This window comes from Peromyscus eremicus, chromosome 13 (genome assembly GCF_949786415.1).
Source record: "Peromyscus eremicus chromosome 13, PerEre_H2_v1, whole genome shotgun sequence".
Classification (NCBI taxonomy): domain Eukaryota; kingdom Metazoa; phylum Chordata; class Mammalia; order Rodentia; family Cricetidae; genus Peromyscus; species Peromyscus eremicus.
The window spans coordinates 12,071,480-12,087,469 of NC_081429.1; positions in this window are offsets into that span (position 1 = coordinate 12,071,480).

Genomic DNA, 15,990 nt, shown 5'->3' on the forward strand with positions numbered 1-15,990 from the left:
GAAAAGATGATATGGGAAGGAACAAGATGGATGAGAACCTAGAAGGGGCAAAACTAGATGAAGGAATTAAGACAGAACCTAGAGGGGACCGCAGACATGTGTAGAGAGAAATCAGGTTAAAAATGAGCTAAATATGAGAGCAGAATATAAGCTTGTACCTGACACAGAATAATAAAGTATATGGACTAAGGAGTTTTGTGTACATAGATTCATTTCTTCTCATCAAAGATTAATTTTCAGCTGGTTGTAGATTCTTCCTGGACCCTGGGAGGGGACTATCGAGGGGCTGGACCCCCATAGTCCCCGATAGTTGTCCCCACTTTTTTTTTTGTTTTGTCTTTAAAGATAGAGTTTCTATGTGTAGCTTTGCGCCTTTCCTGGAACTTGCTTGGTAGCCCAGGCTGGCCTCGAACTCACAGAGATCCGCCTGCCTCTGCCTCCGAGTGCTGGGATTAAAGGTGTGTGCCACCACCGCCCGACTTTTTTTTGTTTTGTTTTGTTTTGTTTTTTGTTTTTGTCCCCACTTTTTAAAAAAAGAGTTGAGTCGCATTAGTATTGACTATGCATTCTTTTTTTTTAAACCTCATTTTTTTTAAGAAAAATTTTTTATTCATTTTACATGCCAATCAACCTCCTCCTGCTCCTCCAACCTCCCCCTCCCAACTCATCCCCATCCTTTCCTACAAGAAGGTAAGGCCTGACATGGGGAAGTACATTTAGTAAAGGCAAGTCCAAGCCCCTCCCCCTGCCTCAAGGCTGTGTGAGGTGTCCCATCATAGGTAGTGGGCTCCAAAAAGGCTGCTCATGCACCAGGAATGGATCCTGATTCCATTGCCAGGGAGCCGCTTAAGCAGATCAAGTTATACAACTGTCTCACTATGCAGAGGGCTTAGCCCAGTCCCATGCAGGCTCCACAGCTGTGGATCCAAATTATCTAACAGAGGGCTGATCTCCAAAATATATAAAAAACTCAAGAAACTAGACATCAAAATAATGAATAATTCAATTTAAAAATGGGTTATAGAGCTAAACAGAGAATTCTTAACAGAAGAATCTCAAATGGCCAAAAGACACTTAAGGAATTGCTCAACATCCTTAGTCATCAGGGAAATGCAAATCAAAACGACTCTGAGATATCATCTTACTCTTGTCAGACTGGCTAAGATCAAAAACACTGAAGACAGCTTATGTTAAAGAGGATGTGGAGCAAGGGGAACACTCCTCCACTGTTGGTGGGAGTGCAAACTTAACTTATACAGCCACTTTTGAATTCAGTATGCAGTTTCTCAGAAAACTGGGAATCAATCTTCCTCAATACCCAGCTATACTACTCTTGGGTATATACTCAAGGAATGCTCAATCATACCACAAGGACACATACTCAACTATGTTCATAGCAGCATTATTCATAATTGCCAGAACCTGGAAACAGCCTAGATGCCCTTCAACTGAAGAATGGATTAAGAAAATGTGGTACATATACACAATGGAGTACTACTCAGCAGAGAAAAACAATGACATCATGAAATTTGAAGGCAAATGAGTCATCCTGAGTGAGGTAACTCAGAATCATAAGGAAAAACATGGTATATACTCACTCATAAGTAAATACTAGATGTAAAGCAAAAGATAACCAGAGTACAACTCATATCTCCAGAGAAGCTAACTAACAAGGAAGACCCAAAGAGGGACATATAGATTGCCCTGGGAAGGGGAAATAGGGGAGATCTCCATGAGTAAACTGGGAGTGAAGCAGGGCAATAGAGTATAGGGAATGGAGGATGAGAACATAAGGGAACAGAACATTTCTTATACATGTGCCCAAATGTTTTAAGTAATATTCTGTCTCTTGTGAATGGACTAATTTGTTAACTAAATAAATACTTAAATCTTACAAAATAACCAGAGGAGAAACCTTAACTTACAGCTCCACTGGTGGATCACAGCTAAAGGCTATTTTGTGCAAGTTATTACTGTTGCATTAACATATTTCTTTTCTGATATGAAGAAAATTCCTCTCAGCATGGCACTATCACTCCCTCCCAGCTATTTTAGTGATGTTCTGTTTTGATATATAAAAATCAGTCATGTATCTGATATTAAAATAGAATATTCTAAAGACAGATTCATGTACTCTTTCCTGTAATCCTAACTCAATAAGATGTAATGTTGTGATTTCCCATCAATTTATAAACATCTAAAGCATGACACTTCAAAGAGTAAAAGAAACCACATCCATGGTGATTTCTGTACAAACAGAAACACATTAATACTGCAAGAAAGCAGGGTATGAGCTGGTGTGTTGCACAGAAGACACCATTTTCCTCCAAACAAATGGTCTGTTTACTTCAGCTGCCATTGCACTGATATACGATCAAGGAGAGCAGCCGGGAAGTCACCTTAGCTAGATGATGATTGAAAGGAAATTCGCTGTAATTCCATCAGGGAATGCAGGCTTTACAATTTCTGTCTTCCTAAACAAAACAACAGCTCAAACAGGAATAGTACATTAATGTCTTTGTTGGTAATTATTTTAAAAGGAATAAAATAAAAATTTCAGCTTTATAAAAAAATCTGTCTTAGAAAATGAAAGTCAAACATTTGCACTTTTATTAGCTGGTCACATCACTGAGAACTAGCTAAAAGTTTTTTTCTTTTCCAGTTCTGTCCTGTTTTGTTCTGGTTTTTTTTTTCTATTTTTTTGTTCAATTGTTTACTTTGTTATGAGAAATGGAAAATTTTAGGTAAGATAATGAATGTCCAAAAATGTGCCATAGCTGAGAAAAATATAATAGAAAAGTATATCTCCTGGAGTTTTGTTTTAAATATTGTATTCAAAGTTAAAAGGCTACCAGGCTTAGATCTGAGCTTTCCTTCTTGATTGAGCAAAATGATTTTCAAGTTTCGATTTCAAAGGAGGATATATCTAATTTGTTTCAGAGTGTCTGTCTCCCTTTTTGTTGAATTGTTTCAAAATGTTTCTCTTGGAGTTTCTGATGAGACATTTATATAGTCATGATTATGGCAATGTATATGTGACTAAGTATACGGTTAAGAGAGCAAGGAAGTCTGTGACTCAGCCTTCTGGTTGAGCTCTGGTTAAGAGTCTAGCAAAGACATATATTATGCAATATAAACAAACTTCATAGTCACTGAAAATATATGAAGTCAATCTTAATATGAGTCAAGTGGAGTTTTGCCTTCAACTGCATGTATATTACATATTTATATGTGTATGCTCGTCAGTATGCCTGCTGTATTTGAGTGCACATGTGTATGTAGTTGGCCATGTACTATTAACTGTAGTTAACCAGAATCTCTCTAAGATTTTTATAGATCATTTGTAACAAATTAATTATCTAAAAATGCCAATCTCAAATTCAATTTTGTTAAATATGTGAAACAATACCTTAAAATAACATTTTTATTGATTCTTTGAAAATTTCATACATTTAATCAATGTACTTTGGTCTTATTCATTCCCTCTTGTTCCCCACCAGAACCTACTGACCCAGCTCACTCCTGACTTCATATGTCCTTATGTATTATTGTTATTAATACTAGCCCCTTGAGTCAAAATAGTGCTGACTAAGTAAGTGTGAATAGGTGAGGGACTGCCCACTAGGGTATGAGCTACCCACTGGCATCTATATCCCCAAAGAAAATTGTCATGTTCCCTGTACAGACATCAACCGCCAATAGCCCCTCAAGTAGGGGTTGGGTCTTTGGAGCTCCTACCCTCTTCATGCTGGAATTTTTGGATGTCTTGATCTTGTACAGGTGATGTGCAGCAACCTCAACTGCTATGAACTGATGGGTATGCATCAGCAATGCCATGTCCAGAAAACAGCATTCCACCCGTCTTCTCCCTATCTACTCATGCTTACATTCTTTCTAAACACTTTTTTCTTTCCATAGTAGTCTCTAAGTTTTGTACAGGTAAAGTTGATAAACATGTTCTTTCTGTAGCTGAGTACTCTCACGTGTGTGGGACAATATTTTTGAAAACAATTTTTTCATGCAATATATTTTGATCATGTGTTTACCTTCCCAAACCCATCCCAGATCCTACTCTTTAAAAAGATTTCCATGAGAACCAATTTCATACTGTTTTGATTAAAGAAGTGCCTTCTTTGGCAATACCAATGTAGAAGTTACTGTCGGATATTCCCCTTCCTATTTCCTGTTTTTCTTACCTATTTCATCATCCAGGAGGAAGCTTTTAAAGTAGAGGACACACAGATGATTTGTTTCAGATTGAATCAGTAAGCTGCAGATGTTCTGGAATGAGCAGTAAGGATCAAGGGCTTAACAAAGCTGTTCGGAATCCGTGAGAGGAGTGGAACTTACTGGTGAAATATATGTCAAGCCTTTGGATTGGTGAAGTAGTTCTATCCTTTTATGGGGTAGTTAGTTTTTTCAGAACCTATGATCTGAAGGTATTGAATACATCGTCACACAACCCAACCGAACAATGAACACTGAAATGATTCATCATGGTTCTCACCAAGTCTATAGCTGCTCAAAATGTTAAGAATTTTCATTCTTTTTATCAGTTAAGAAAAGATGCACCTATGCACAGAACATCACTATTTTTCACTTGCCTTAGGAATGTAGATGAACTGTGTTGTTTTCTTTATTTTGCTCTTATCTGTCAGAACATTAAGTACATTAACTTGAGAGTTGTTATGGAGTACATTGATTTCATCTTACTTAGTCACAAGGTTTATGTTTTTTGTTCCCCGAGGGAATGTGAGCTATGCACATATATTTTAAAAATTGCATCAAATATAAATTTGAACATATATAACATCTGGTATTTAGGTATAAACAGATGGCTCTACTGTAGATGTTTTCAGATACCTGGCTACTGATCCATTATAGATCATAAATCATGACTGCATCCAGAAGGGCCTGATGTTTAAAATTAAAGAAAAATAAAGTAAATTTTTCTTAGCAGTTATAGAAATACCATAATGGTTTTACACAAATACACACATACAGACATGCATCTATATTTAAAGAATAACTAATCTACATTTAACTAGCCACTTTTCATATACCATTTATATTTTACTCGAAGAATAAAAACAAAAATGGACAAGTCAAAATTATGAAGGAAGATGTCACGCATACACAAAGGTAACCAGTGTTAATTCAGAACTTTGTATGTGATGATCCTTTAAACCATTTATGAGATAGGTTCTTTTTTCCCAATTTTCCATCATGTGTATGGGTTTTATGTGCATCTATATCTGTGCACCAGGTACAATATCTATGTAGTGTAGCTGGAGTTTTTCTCTCCAGCTCTTGCCAAGCCCCCTGCAGTCCCACAGCCTACTTATAAAATAATCACTCAGACGTTTATATTACTTATAAACTGTATGGCCGTGGCGGGCTTCTTGTTATCTATTTCTTCTATATTAAATTAACCCATTTTTATTAATGTATACTTTGTCACATGGCTTGGGGTGGAAACTCGAGCCGTTGGGCACCATTTGTAGCTGGAGTTTTTCTAGTCCTGTCTGGCTCACAGTCAGGACAAATTTCTCTCACCCGCCAGTCCCACAGCCGCTCAGACCCAACCAAGTAAATACGCAGAAACTTATATTGCTTACAAACTGTGTGGCCGTGGCAGACTTCTTGTTATCTACTTCTTCTATCTTAAATTAACCCATTTCTATTAATCTATACCTTGTCACATGGCTTGTGGCTTACCGGTATCTTTACGTGTTGTTTGTCATGGCGGTGGCTGGCAGCATCTCTCTGCCTCAGCCTTCCACTTCCCAGAATTCTCCTCTCTGCTTGTCCTGCCTATACTTCTTACCTGGCTACTGGCCAATCAGTGTTTTATTTATTAACCAATCAGAGCAACACATTTAACATACAGAACATCCCACAGCAATGTAAGCTGGAAGAGAACATTGCATTCCCCAGGACTGCAGTTACAGATGGCTGTGAACTGCAAGAGTTCTGGGAATCAAACCCACATCATCTGAAAGAGCAGTCAGTGCCCCATTTATCCAGACTGAAACCACCTGTTAAAAATATGTATAAATATTTATATATAATTCTAGATCTCAATATGCTATATGACAAATGAAATAGTCTCTGCACAAAGCCTATGCGATTCCATATTGTGTATATTTTATTACAAGATTACATTATTATGGTAACTATAAGAAGACATGATGAGTTTTAGACACAGGAAAGAGGAATTCTTAAAGTTCAAATATAACATGTAAATTTACAAACGGTATTTATTGAAGTTTGAAAGTTACCCTTATCAACTTTTATGTAGATCTACATCTCAAATATCAAGCAATTATAACCTCAGTTATCTTGACATAGAGGGCCTACTCTTATTAGATCTTTGACGAAGATGCTTCCAAAACTTTTATAAACATAAAGACAAAGTGAGCACTCTAGACATCTTGTGCAAATATACTTGATAGTAGAATTGCCATAACATCTTTCTCTTGTTTTTGTTTTCCTCATGGGCATTTTACTGCCCACATTGGAAAACTTGATGAAGATGTTACCAATGCATCTGAAATTTTGCATGAGAGCCCTCTATCTTACTACAACATACACTGTTGTAGTAAATTCTCACAATTTTTTTGCCACATAGAGTGAATTTCACTGATGTTCAGAAGTGTGCCATTGATGAAAGCATAAATTTAAGGGGACAGAGGTACAAAACTTCAAACAGTGAGGTAAATAGGAAACCCTAGGAAAAAGCAAGATCAGAGTTATGTATTCTTTGGATTTTATAATGCATTAAAATGGTGATTTGGAAAGTTTTAATAAAATTTGTGGTTTGTGGTTGCTTATAATAAATCAAGACCCACAGATGTGTAGGCATGTTCTCCATGTTGAAGATTACTAATATTTGTTTTCTTCTAGGAAGCCATTCATTATCCTGTCTCTCATTCACCCCTGTGAAATACTTTCACAAAAACTGCAGTTCACTCTTTGACTGAGTAGCTTGTATGTTTAGTCCCTTACAGAGATGTTAACTAAGCATGTCTGCAATATTGCACTGGACTGAATTTCAGTCATAGACCTGTGTTCCGAGTGCTGCCAATATGGTGACATTTTCATTTTAGTGTTATGTTCGTTCATTTTTTTATTTGTTTTCTCATATTACATCACTGCTATTGGTAACCTTACTAGAGCCTGCATACTCTTCAAACGTTCAAGTCAAAGTATAGTGACAGAGTCATACAAAGCCTTTATGTATTATAATTTATCTTATTGCTTCTATTTATTTATTTCTTGGCAATTTCATGCATGTATATGATGTATTTTGATCATACATATCCTCATTATCCCTACTTATCTCTTCACTCTCACTGAAATTTTTCTTCTTGCTCCAAGGGCCCCTCCTACTTTCCTGTCTTGTTTTGTAATCCACTGAATTTAACAAGGGTAGGATGTTCATGTCAATTAAAAAGTCCATTGAACAGGAACTGATGAAATATAAATTATTTTCCTAATGGATAATTTGTATATTATCTTGATTTAGTTAATAGAATTTTTTTGTGATTTCATGAGCAAAAAAGAATCTCAACAAGGTTATATGATTTTAGATATATTGATTTAGATTTAGAATATTTAAATGTAGAAATAGACAAATGGCATCCAAATTAGCAGACTGCTTTCAGAGTTAAGTATATCATTCTGTGTAATGTGACATCACTTTTCTCTAATTTTATTTTCTTCAAGGACTTCATACATGACAACTATATCTACATCACACCCTACCCCAGATCTTTCATGCCCTACCCTTCCAAATTGATGGTCTCTTCTTTGACATTTTGTTTCTTGATAACCTGTCTCTGTTGTGGAATAATCTTTTTTTTTACACTATGAAGATGTGTCTTTGCCAAGGTGCCTTCTGATTGATTTAATAAAAAGCTGAACAGCAGTAGCTAGGCAGGAGAGGATAGGAGGGATTTCCGGGGAGAGAGAGAAAGAGCAGATAAATCTAAGTGCATGGAGACACCAGTGAGACACAAACCAAGGTGGACATACTGAATGGTAGATAGGTAAAAAAAAGCCACGTGGCAGAATATAGATTAATAAATAAAAGCAGATTAACTAAGTAATAAGAGATTGTTTGGGACAAGCTGATGGTAAAAGCCAAGCTTTCATAGTTAATAGTAAGTCTCCATGACATTATTTAGGGGTTGGCAACCCCCCAAGGGAAAGCGTGGCTCTAAGTCTCTTCTTTGGCAAGATGTAGATTTGTTGATTTTTCAGCACAATAGAAGAAATTCCATTATAATAATTTGCCTCATAAAGTGAAAGTAAATGTCATGTGAACCCCAACTATCTACTGGTGCCCCAAGCTTTCATGGAGATGGAAAATCATGGGCTTTGCTTGTCTTTTGTAAATCACATCAGAACACCTTCAGCTCTTAGTGTTTCAGCCATACACTCTTCTTTGTGCTGCAGATACTGAAAGATACCTTGTGAGAAACAAAACACAAAACAAACAAACAAACAAAAATGTAGCATTTATATAACAAACAGGGAATTTTTAAATCTAACTGGTAAATACCAATCTTATAGTTAAAACTTTCTACTTCTGCATTAGAATATTCACATTATCTTCACCAATAAATGCCCACAAGCAGTTACCTTGAGTTACTTGGAGCAAATTTTTATATTATTTTATCAATAAGATACAGATAATTCTCAGGTAAAAAAACTGCAGGACAAAGTAAATTCTGATAATTTCATACTAAAGTATTATGTAGATAGTAGTGCTAGGCAGATAAAGATAAGCTGCTAAACAATTACTTTTAAGAAGTCATTATCTATCACCTACTATCATTTATCTGTCTATCCATCTAATCATTGAATTATCATCTATTTTGCTTTGTATAAATTTATATATCATCTACCTATCATCTATTTATCTATCATCTATTTATCTGTTGGTTGATATTTACAGGATTCATGGAGTTGGCCTGGTCTAGCTGCCTTAAGAGGCGGTGGTGGCGCACACCTTTAATCCCAGCACTCGGGAGGCAGAGGCAGGCGGATCTCTGTGAGTTGGAGGACAGCCTGGTCTACAGAGTGAGTTCCAGGAAAGGCGCAAAACTACACAGAGAAACCCCATCTCAAAAAACCAAAAAAAAAAAAAAAAGAAAAAGAAAAAAGAAAAAAGAGGCATGAGTCATAGGTTTTTATTTATGCAGCCCAATAAAGCTTATCTGGGGATCAGAGAAAAAGCCAATCATTATATTAAACACAGAGGTCAGGCAGTGACATGCCTTTAAACCTAGTATTCAGGAGGCAGAGATTCATCTGGATTTCTTTGAGTTCAAGGCTACACTGGGAACAGAGCCAGGCATGGTGGCACATGCCTTTAACCTCAGGGCTAGTTAACCATAGAGGTCTGGAGGTCTGTGCAGACAGACAGGAAGCGATAAAGCTAGGCAGAAAGAGGAAGTGATGCAGCTGGGTGGAGAGAGGATGTAAGACAGCAGGGCACAGAAAGGTATATAGGCATGAGTATACAGGAAGTAGCTCTCTCTTTGGCTGAGAGTTTCTTAGCAGTAAGAACGTGGCTGGCTTCTTCCTGCTTCTCTGATCTCTCAGTTTTCACCCCAATATCTGGCTCTGTTTTTTTTTTTTTTCTTAATTAATAAGACCGTTTAGCAATTCATCTTACCCCTGTGTTTCTTTGCAGTCCCCAGAAATCAGCTAAGCATACAGAAATTTGACAGGACAATAAGTCTTAGACATTAATTTTGTGTACCCTGTATACCTTGCAAATATCACTACGTATTGGCAACTATAATTGTTTTGATCCTGGCAACTATCATTGTATTCTATTTCTAGTAAGGGTATGAAAAGTCTGATTGCTTGCAATAAACTTTTCTCAGCCTTAGTCTTGCTCAAATCCCTCCTGACTAACCTGGTTTTCATTCCCACCAACTATGATGGGGTAAGCCTGGATTGGTAAGTAAGTGCTGGCTCTTATAGGTATTTCTTTTTTTTTTTTTGTTTTGTTTTGGTTTTTTTTGTTTTTTTGTTTTTTCAAGACAGGGTTTCTCTGTGTAGCTTTGCGCCTTTCCTAGAACTCACTTGGTAGCCCAGGCTGGCCTCGAACTCACAGAGATCCGCCTGGCTCTGCCTCCCAAGTGCTGGGATTAAAGGCGTGCGCCACCACCGCCCGGCGCTTCTTATAGGTATTTCTATCATCTATCAGCAAGCTAACTCTTCTATTGTGGTGAGCCACAGGAATATGAACTAGAAGTCCAGCTGTATATTATAAGCTATACCTTGATGAGGCCAAGGGTCAGTCGAGTGGGAAAGCCAATCAGCAAGTTCTATTGGTGTTATGCGACTTAATACTGTTATGTCTTGCTATGAATTCCTTGTGCTCATAATTCTCCTAAAGTTTGTATGTGTGTGTGAGTCTTCCTTTCAAAGCACCTGGATAGTCACATATTCAGAACCATCTGCCTCTGAGCTCCAGACCCCCTCTTTAGCATTTGTTTTGGGTATCTGCCCTTTGCAAATACCCTCCTTGAGCTACTTCCTAAGATAGAGTCAACCCCAAACAAAGCCTTAAAAGACAAGCACGGAACAGACACCTACCAGGCCATCTGTTAGATGCCTGAAAACCCACCAAATTAGATAAAATGTCCTTTCTGAGACTACATGTCTCATAGGTCAAATGCCTACCAACTAGGTGAACGAGCTTTGTTTCTTGTGAAAATCAATGCCTCCTCTCTCTTTCTCTCCCTCTCTCACTGTCCCAGAGAACCTCTCAGATCAAAGGGAGTTTCCCTTCAGCAAGTGTTTCAAGCTGTGATGCAGATTGACTAGCTATCAGTACTCTTCCCCCACCCTGTCAGGAAACTGGCGGCAGAGGAAAAAAGTGACAATTTTAACTTTTAGTGACCTACAGACTTTTTCTACCCTATCACCTGTAAGTCTATGGTTGAAAGATTCGTAATGCCTTCACCTAACCACAATAAGGATATATTTCTAGCACACAAATTCCTTTTCTGATTTATTTCAACTACTAACTGACTCCACTCTTATCTCTCCCCTTTTGGGTTGCAAATAAAATGGCCAGGAAGCCTGTAGAGGTGACCCTACAATCTTGTGCTGTATTCAAAACATAAGGTGTTACTGTTTGCGATAGGATAGAGACCAGTCCTGGGAGAAGGGAGAGGGAGAAGGACAGAAGGATGGAGAAATGAGGGATTGAAGACAGGAGAGAACTAGGATTGGAGAGAACTAGGAATGGAGGGAACAGAGAATTGAGGGAATGAAGAATTGAAGGAATAAGGAATGGAAGGATTGAAGAATTAAGGGAACTAGGAATTGAAGATTGAAGGATTGAGGAATTGCGGAATTGAAGATTAGAGGGAATTAAGAATTGAGGAAACAAGAAGAAAGGAACTAAGGAAATAAAGAGAGATCTGAGAGAGTTGAACTGGTGACTGAATGATGGTGACTGAGGAATAAACGAATTGAACTAAAGAGCTCCGAGCAACTGGATTCATTCCTGCTCTGTTGGTAGTGTCTCTCCTGGGCCCCTGGATTTGTATACATTTAAGGCTGGACCCTTAAATATTATACAAAATTCTATCATCTATTTGTCTTTCTATATTAATTTCTATAATTCTAAATTAGTCATTTATCATCAAACTTTCTTCCTATCTTTTATTTAGCATTGATTTATTTATCTATCTGCTTATCAATCTTATTATCTGTCTACCATATGTTTGTAACACTGTTGCTGGGGAATGTAAATAAATATCTAGTCACCTAAAACAGAAAATCAATGGCAGACCAAAGCATAACTTGGTGAACCACTGAGTTTTATTTGGGCTAGTTATAGGACTATGGATGAAAGGGTTACTTATAGGAACAGAAATGACTCAAAGGCAATTCCATCACTAAAACCCAACCCAACGTGTTAACAACTCATGAAATATGGAAAACTAAAGCACGCTGCACAACATTTTTGCAGCTCAACTGGTTGGAGAATGTCCTTTTAAGTTATTGCAATAGGTCTGAGCTTTCTCTACATGGATCAGCTGATTTCTGCTTCTTCCAGTCAGAGTCACAGCTGGGCAGCTTCCCTCCAAGGTGGAAGGTTTTAATCTCAGAGGAAACTGATACATAACATCATCTTTCTTCCAATCTATCTGTCTGTCTAATTTTTAATATTTCTTTATGTGACTATAAATCATTTGTCTCTCCAGATCTATATCTACACATGCTGAGTGTTTTGTACCTTTAGGTACAAAATAATTTTCTGGCACTTAGCATTTATTTATTTTTTGAATTACATATCAAAAAATATTTTTCTTCTGGAGAAGAGTGATGCTGGAGTGTGCTATTTCAGAAGTCAGAGCACTTGATTCACCATTTCAAGATAGAACTTGCAGTGTTTTGATATTAATAGAAAAAAAATATGAATAACATTTCACAGAACTGTAAAAAATCAAATAAGAATGTGCAAATACATGCTTCTAATAATTTTAAAAAGTATAGCTGATACTAATTATTATTTACTTGATAGGATAACAACATTTGAGTCTCTATGCCTGTCTAAAGCACTCAGATTGAATTTAAATTGGGCGGTTCTACTGCACATAAATCTTGCTATGATGGTAAAAAAAATCTATTTATCAGTTTTTTTAGAATGAGTAAATCCTTAGCCTAATAGTTAACTTAGTTTCTAATAGGAAAATACTGATTTTCTGTTATATCCTATGTTTCATATATATATATATATATATATATATATATATATATATATATATATATATATGTATGTATAATGAGAGTAAAATATTGAAAGGCTGTAGTGCCTCTTTTGTACTAGGAATAATAAGCATCTATTATCTCTAATTCTCAAAACCAGCCTTCCAGGTAAGTTTTACATCTTTGGTCAAAGACACATTAAAATTTTTGGAGGAGAACACAATGTTAAATGTATTATTCTCTAGTCTCTATCTAAAGGTTTTCTATGAAAATGCCTCTCTATTTATGAAGAGATAATGATGATTCATGAGTAATATTAAAGAGGATTTCACAGAGGGGCTTTTATTAGAGTTTTTCTATGGCTTAGTGCTAAGCGACGGTCAGTTTAGACCACATAAAAGACAACTAAGGTAGCATTTTCACAGTATCCACATAAAGTAATTACAGAAATATATTGAGATATATATAAGTGTTTTTATAATTGTAGAAGGAAAGATGCAGGCAGTGAGATGGCCAACAGGAACAAGTACTTGGTGTTACTCCAGAGGATCTGAGATTTGGAATCAGACCAGACTCCAGAAAGTTGGTCTCAACCTATATAGGCATGTTAATAATACATATGTGACACACACATAGAGCACTGTAAACACAATAAAGTATATATAAAACATGTTTTAAAATAAATGCCAATTTTTGTAATAGGAAATGTAATTCCATCTTCTGTAGGTATAATCGTCTTATTAAATAAGAAACACAGAGCCAATTCAGAGATGAAAGCCAAGAGGTCAGAGCAATAGCTAAGAGCTGAAATTAAAAACCTTACCCTTCACTGCCGCTGCTGTCCTACCTCTCCGCAAGAGACCTACTTCCTGTGTGTTTGTGCTTTTTATTGACTTTCTATTCTGCCTTCTCATTGGTTGTAACTCAACCACATGACCTCCTCATTACTGCCCGTCTGTACAGACCTCCAGGTCTTCTATAGTTGGTATTGAGATTAAAGGCATGTGTCTCCATGCTGGCAGTATCCTTGAACACAAAGAGATCTGCCTAACTCTGCTTCCCAAGAGCTGGGATTAAAGGTGTGTGCCACCAACGCCAGGCTCTGCTATGCCTTGCTATTAGCTCTGACCCCCAGGCAACTTTATTTATTAACATACAAATAAAATCACATTTCAGTACAAATAAAATATCACCATAAACTTCCTAATTTCACTCTAATGGCTAATTGTTTGTTCATATTCTCCCTGACACAGCTAGAAAATCTTCTTTCTTTCTTTTTTTTTTTTTTTTTTTTTTTTTTTCGAGACAGGGTTTCTCTGTGTAGCTTTGCACCTTTCCTGGGACTCACTTGGTAGCCGAGGCTGGCCTCGAACTCACAGAGATCCACCTGGCTCTGCCTCCCAAGTGCTGGGATTAAAGGTGTGTACCACCAACGCCCGGCTATTTCTATGGGATCTACAACAGATGTCATTATCTTGGAAAGCTCATGGAGGAAGATGCTTATCCATTCTCAATTCTTATCCATCAGCCCAGAAATGATACATGTCATTTCTTTTATAATCTATTGTAAGAGGCTTGTAAATTTGCATCTGTATAAAGATACTTTTTTATATATTATATACTGTTAATACAAATTATAGGAATAATAAAATCACTTTTTAAACAAAATTTCTTTTGGAACAAGAAAACACATTAAAGTTTATAAAGTAACATCATACGCACATACATATACACACTTAAAATTAACTAATGTAGGTTTTGCTGTAGGTTTTTTTTATGATTGTTTTTATTTCTATTTGATTTATTTTAAATTGTCTTAAGCCATTAAATCATCAAAATATTATGTAGATCATTATGGAGACTATATTTAGGTAGCAACATAATACAATATTTCCTGGAATAATAGATGACATTTTCTTTTAAATAATGCAATCATTGAGGATAATTTTATATATGACAAAATGCACATAACTTAAATCAATATTTGAACGTTTTCATCAACCCTTGTCATTCTTCTTTGCCACTTTATAATTTTTCATACTCTTTTTTTTTTTAAAAGATTTATTTATTATGTATACAGTGTTCTGTCTGCATGTATGACTGCAGGACAGAAGAGGGCACCAGATCTCGTTACAGATGGTTGTGAGCCACCATGTGGTTGCTGGGAATTGAACTCAGGACCTCTAGAAGAACCAGTCAGTGCTCTTAACCTCTGAGCCATCTCTCCAGTCCCAATTTTTCATACTCTTTTTTTTTAAAGATTTTATTTTATTGTTTTATTATGTATACAGCATATTTGACAGCAGGCCAGAAGAGGGCACCAGATCTCATTACAGATGGTTGTGAGCCACCATGTAGTTGCTGGGAATTGAACTCAGGACCTCTGGAAGAGCAGTCGGTGCTCCTAACCTCTGAGCCATCTCTCCAGCCCAATTTTTCATACTCTTATCCTTGAACTAGGGAACCATTTATCACATTAGATAATTTGTACAGTTCCAAAATTTAATGTAAATGAAATAATACATTGTAACCATACATTCTGATTGAGCTAATACCTGTTAGACTTTGTCTCTGTTCACATTTTACTTTGGATATTTAAATGTGCATTAATCAAAGCTACAGGTCTGAGTCTTTATGTGAAGCATGTAATAAAAGACAAAGTATGGAATATAATTATAAATTGTAGGGGGAAAAAGTAAGTATAATTAACTTCCAGAAGCATAGATGATAAAAATATGGTCAGTTTTTAAAATTTTGTACATGTATATGAACATAGATATGAAATTTTGTACATAGTTACCCTTAGGAACTCTGATATAATACAACTCACAATGAAGGAAGAACCTCCAATTTTCTAATGAGAATGACACAGAGAGAAGAACTGTCAGGGATGGGTATAGTGCTGTGGGATAATGCTCTTGTATACTGTAAAGATTTGTCACTCTGTTATGGTAGTGCCCGCATTGCCACCACCCATTCACCATGTTTGAGCGAGGGGCTGTGGATCAAAAAACAGAGACAAAAGACAGCGGGTCATTCGCCCCAGCAGAATGCCGAATGCTGTTTATTGAAAGAGGGAGGAAACCTTAAGTATAAGCTTACAGCACAATGGAGGAACCCTGGAGGGCAGAAGTTTGCTACCGAATGTTCTACATTCTTGCATCTAAGCTGTTTACACCAAATACAGGATACATGAACAAAGAACCTCCAGTGAGCAGTCAGTAAGGAGGAAACTGGCAGGGAATC